Here is a 6086-nt window from a genome sequence, read left to right on the forward strand (position 1 = left end):
GCCTCAGTGGAGTTGCATCAGAAATTGTCTAAATTCCAATCAAAATAAACCTCAGAAAAAAGTTTCCATTATTAATGAATCTATAGCAAGATGCATGGATACTATAATAACTGATGAAGCAGGGGTCTTTAGGCTTCATCACCAGAAGAAAACAGAATTTTCCATGCTATGTATCCAAAATGAACTGGTTTTTTTCAGACACCCCAGTTCAACATTTATCTATTATTCAGGGAGTACAAAATCTAAAGAGACGATAAGACAGTTTCTATGGGTCATAAGTCTGTGACTAGTTATAAAAAGTAACATCTTAAGGTTCGAGAATTTATTTGCAATAATATGTCATGAGATATTATTTTGGGATCAAAATTATGCAGCTTGAAAATTCTTGTTCAAAGGTGTAAGAATCCTGAGTATTCATGACTCATGCTGAAATTTGTCAAAACAAGCCTCACTCTTACATTTTTAATGGATTTTTCTTGGGACAACTGCAGGAATTTTTGCACTTCAGCAAACCATAGTTTTATGGAGCTCTTTGAAATTAGAACAATATGACTAATTTGAAGTCAAAACTAAGTCTGAATCAATCCATTAGAATTCCCTAATGAATAAATAACTGTAATTTGAACAAAAGCTGACAATAGAAGTTAATATTTCAGGTGAGTAATAGCCTGGCACAAGCTTGAGCAGGACTCAGCACCAGAGCTGCTTAAAACACCTTCCAAAATGCAACAACCTGATTGGAAATTAGCATCTACATGTATTTATCTGTATAACACTAGGCATCTTTTAGGATAATACAACACAGAGTTCCTTTCCTACTTAAATAACTCTATGGTTTTCAATGTTTCCAATGGCTCCATTTTGCCACTGTAATTTGGCATTGTTACAGTTACACTTATTTCTACTTTACCTTGCCAACAAACAGAATCCACCAAATGATGAAGCAATAAAGAAATTCTATTCTCTACCCTTTTTTAACTCAAAAAGTTGTACTACCTGAATGTACTTACTTTTAGAAACAAATAAAAGGTAATATGCTTATATAAATATATTAATAATAATGTGTCTTTTCCTCAAAATTTAGGAAAAAAATTATAAATGTTACTCTTTACAATCTCTTTGAAACATAGATTTAGAAGAAACATAAAGATTTTAGTTATAGGCTAGCTGTGTTGAAATTAGTTAGAATAGGAAGGAATTTGGGCCCAGTGAGAGTTAATTAATATAGTTAGGAGAGCTGGACCTGTAATGTGTTTTAAGATGTTAGTAACTGATTACCAAATAACTGATGATCTGTCATTTGCATGTTTGTTTAGCTGTGCTTAGAACGAGGAATAGAAACATGGAACAAGGACAATTACCAATTTCCTCCCTTTGTGGGAACCTGTCCAAAAGTCATGCAAGAAGAAACTTAGAGGTCACTAAAGTAATTAGGATTGTTAAAGTTCAGAAAGGCAAAAAGGTCAAAGTGAGGAAGATGAGTTACTTCATCTTCCTTAGGACCACTGACCCAATTCAAGACCACCGACTCAATTCAGAACACACACTACGCATGCTTAATGACATGTAAGCTCATTTCCATACGAAGCGGAGAATAGGAGGTGCTAACACTATGAATATGCATTTGTATTTTGGATAGTCATAATATTTGGAAATAAAAAGCTTTGTGTTTGCTTGTATCAGGGCCTGCGTCTTAGGGAGCTATCCCACGCAGAGCCTGGCGCCAAATAAAACATGCACTTTCTGACTCTAAACTGTTAGAGAGTTTTTATCTGTCTCAGCTGGATATCGATATTAGATCGATATTCAGATTTTGGTAAATCATCTTAAGCTGACATGCTTCTTGTGTTCCTGTTATCTACAAACAATTTTCACAGAAATTTCAAGTATTTTATTAATTATCCTCTTATGGAGAGTGACTATGTGGGCAAGAAGAAATCTGAGTTTCAGTGTGAAAAGTCAATAAACCTCGACCTTTTTTTTCCTTTTTCTTTCCTTGTGATTTTTTTTTTTTTTTGCTTTTACAAGTGACTTCCTATTTTTTCCTGTGTGTGAAATCATGGTCACAATTGCAGGTAAGTGCAATTGTTGCAGATACTGTATTGCCCTAAACAGGATTGGGTTTTTGTTTATGAGGAAGTTGTATACCTTGAATTCATAGAATCATAGAATCACAGAATCATGCAATGGTTTGGGGCTGGAAGGGACCTTAAAGACCATCTCGTTCCAATACCCTGCCATGGGCAGGGAAACCTTCCACTAGACCAATTTGCTCAGAGCCCCATCAAACCTGTCTTTGAACACTTGCAGGGATGGGACACCCACAACTTTTCAGGGAAAACTACTCCAGTGCCTCACCACCCTCAGAGATTCACCAGATATGTTACAAATCAAAAATATTCTTAAAATATAGAAAAATATTTTATGCAAAATCTTTTCTTAAAAGCCTGAGCTTAGTTTTCCAAATTATTTTTAACACAACTGCCTCCTCATTAAAATTTTTATTGACTTTGTTTCCTCATTTGTGAATTGTTTTTATTCCAATTACGTCAATATTCAGGGAATTTCCTCAAGGACTGGAACTTCACAGAAGTGCAGGCTTTGAGGATTAATAAAGTCGTACAACAGGACACAGTTTTTTTAAGCAGCTTCATATTTTCTAAGAGTATTACTTACTTATATTTTAATTGAGCAATTCAAATTGTCATGGCCAATCCAAAATCTGGATTCACAAGGTACACCTAGATAGTCAGTAGTCCATCAGATGCTCAGTATAAAAATCTAAATGGAAGAGAATTGAACTGGAGACTGAGCCTCATTTTATTTGCATAACAAAGTTATCTTTCCAAAGAGATCAAAAGATTAACTTACATTTAGCTTGTCTCAGGAAACACAGAAGCATTACTGATAAGAAAAGCAGGAAATGGGAAGCTTCAGATACTGTACTGCAGATTTTGTATTTGAAAGGATTTATGAGTCAAATTGGTCAGATTCCTGGATGCTCTGTGGCATTACAGCCTTTAAGTCTGCTGCATTGGAGCTATATAGATCCCACATTTAAATCTTTAACCTCCTGGCTAGCAGTTCTCAAATTGCAGTTGCAGAAGAGGCAAAAAAAGAAAGTACCTCTCTAATTTGAAATATTATCCTTTATGCAATAATACATGTGCATATAGTAGTTTACAGATGAGTGGTGTTCCACATAATTGAAAGCGGAATGAAAAATATAAACATATGTTAATTTCTTTACTATTATTATTACAAATGAAATTTTTCACACATCTGTTTTCTCAAACTAAAGCTAAGATATATGCAGAAAGTCTCCAAAATGAAGACATATTCCCTTAAATGAAAATTATTCTTCACTTATCTGTCTATATAGATAAATTGTAATTTTTTTGCTCTGAATCTCTTGCTCATTTCTCTCCATCTGGCACTGAAAGAAAAACAGAAGTTAAGAAATGAATTTTTAGCCCCACATGATGACTAAGTATTGATGATATGTTGATGTCTAAAGACATTTATTTGCTTTACAACAGACACAATTACTACAAATGTCAAGAATTCTTGAGCAGCTGGCCCCAAGGACAGGATCCCTCATCATGCCTGCTAAAAAAATATTCTGTAACCAGGGCATAACTGGGTCTCCCCCTAAAGGCTGTAATTGAAGTCCCCTCTGGACATCAGTACAAGTCCCCCAGAGAGACGAGGGCAACACATCTGAAAGCCGTAAATCAGAAAGCCGTAGGCACTGTGAAAGCTCATTCCACTGGGATAATTGGGAAGCAGACGCATAAAACATCAACTTTTTACAGAAGATGTAATCTATAAAAAGATAAATACGTACCATCTCCACACTACCCACCTGGGCAGTAGGCATACCAGAGCAGGCAATGTGAGGGAAAGCCCAATGTGCAGCTCCCTCACAGCCTCTCCTCACTCCTCCCTTACCTCTAACCCTCTTTTCTGCCAACCCCGCCTGCACCGAAAGGTGGGAAAATTCGCCTATCTCTGACCATTCGTGGATACAAGACTCACAACAGCAGCAGCAGCAATAGCTGCTCAGCTCAGTAGCACATCTCACTGTCACTCCATCACTTGAGCAGTTCTTTGCCTCTCCATTTCTCTGCTCATCCTTCCCCACAGCCTGGCTCTTCTTTCCCAGTTATCCCAGTTTCTCTCCATCCTTTGAACCCCAAAGTAAAGGGAGGGAACACTCACAAACAAGCTAAATGCCAATTACAGTTTGACAACAAAAACAGCACAGCGGCATTTTCCAGCTTAATGTAAAACTGTAGGATGTGATTTAAAAAACCAAACAAAAACCAAAAGATAACCAGCAAAAAAGATTGTGCAGCAAACACAGTGCAGATCTACAGCTTGGATTTTAATCATGAGTTGAACATACATCTTCAGAGACCCTGGGTGAGTCATTTCATTTCCTGGTGCATTAATTTCCCAAATTCCAATACATAGATAATATGTAATGAATGCTGCTCTTTCAAAGCATGTCAAAATAATCTCTGTAATGAGGTTTTTTAATAGAAATTGCTATAAAACTGTGAAGAATAAGACACACATATAGGGCCAGCAAATATGTTAATACCCTTTTTAATGATTCATTAGTATTTCAGATTTAACAGATAGGCCTGTAGCAATAATGCAGAAAGAGTGGCAAATATTCTTGCAGATAGCTGTTACCACTAGAAAGAAAAGCCTTGAGTGTGGCAGTGCAGTGAAGCAGGAGACAGCTAGAAGGGAAACCATCACAGGTACCACTTCTTTACCTGCAAATGTGACCAACTGGAAAATGGCCAGGCCAAAAAGGTTTTTTATTTTCAGTGACTTTTCAGTGAAGGTAATGAAGCAAGTTGGCTGGGAGAGAGGCTTTAGCAATTTCACACCTGCTGTGAGCACCCCTGTAGATTAGCTCTAACCCTGTAGAAGCCAGGTTAACTAATCCAGAACAAACATTCAGTGACAAAGGACATAACTCCCTTTTTCTCTATAGATGAGGGTCCACCATCAAGAAAAATGCTTCTTTTTCCATGCACGATTCTATGTTTCTTGAAGTGGGATGGCTGAGTGGTAGATGGATAAAGGCACAATAATTCAGTTTGCTTTTTCCTATTCTGCATCTAATCTAATTGAACAATCAAGCAACCTAAACTGGATTAATCTATAGGCATGCCTGATTCAGTAACATAAGGGATAAGATTCTTCAGGATATATACTTTAACCTCAAAGGATAAGTTAAATGGACATCAAACATTCCTACAAACAGAAAGAAAATATTTGTAAATTAAATACAGTAAAATTTTGGGGATATCTTGGTAAAGATGATTCAGAGAGGGAAAAAAAGATTGAATCTAAAAGGCTTTCCCAAATGTAGAAAAGTAAATAATATACAATCTACCTGCTCAAGTTCTCAATAATTTTTTATTCTTAAACATACTGGCCTGCAAGAGGCACTGTTATATAAATTATAGTTCTATGATAAAATGCTTCAATCAAAAAAAATCAATTTTTGCAAGAGGATATGACTTCAGGAATCCTTAATAAATGACAATGTTTCTGCATTTTTGGAACTGGAAAATTACTTATATTTTTGGCTAGTCATCCTAACATAACACTGAATACCTAAACGTGTCAGTGTTGTGGTTTAGGAATGGTATTCTCCAATTTCATGCTCTCATTCCCCCCTCCCCTGCATTGGGCTGGAGAAGAGAATTGGAGGCACAAGAGGTAAATATCACAGGCTGAGATAAGAACAGTTTACTGGTAACAGCAATGAGATAAAACATACAGTAGCAGTAACAATATTAATAGCAAAAGTGTACAAGAGAGGTGAGAATTCACATGCAAATGCTCAGCACTACACTCCTCCCCAGGTCTGAGATAACACTCGGACAATAGCAGCACCTTTATCTTATCTTGAGTTCCTGTCACAGCGCCTTAATTTACCTGTGGTAAATTACCAGGTGTCCCTGGAGGTGTATTCAGGAGGCGGGGTTTGGTTGTCGCAGATGCCGTCAGTCCCTCACAGCACTGTGAGGGCTGCTACAGAAAACCGAACTCCATCTCAG

The sequence above is a fragment of the Corvus kubaryi genome, unplaced genomic scaffold (genome assembly GCF_017639235.1).
Source record: "Corvus kubaryi isolate FWS band 111438036 unplaced genomic scaffold, C.kubaryi_AGA036_p1.0 132, whole genome shotgun sequence".
NCBI classification, from domain to species: domain Eukaryota; kingdom Metazoa; phylum Chordata; class Aves; order Passeriformes; family Corvidae; genus Corvus; species Corvus kubaryi.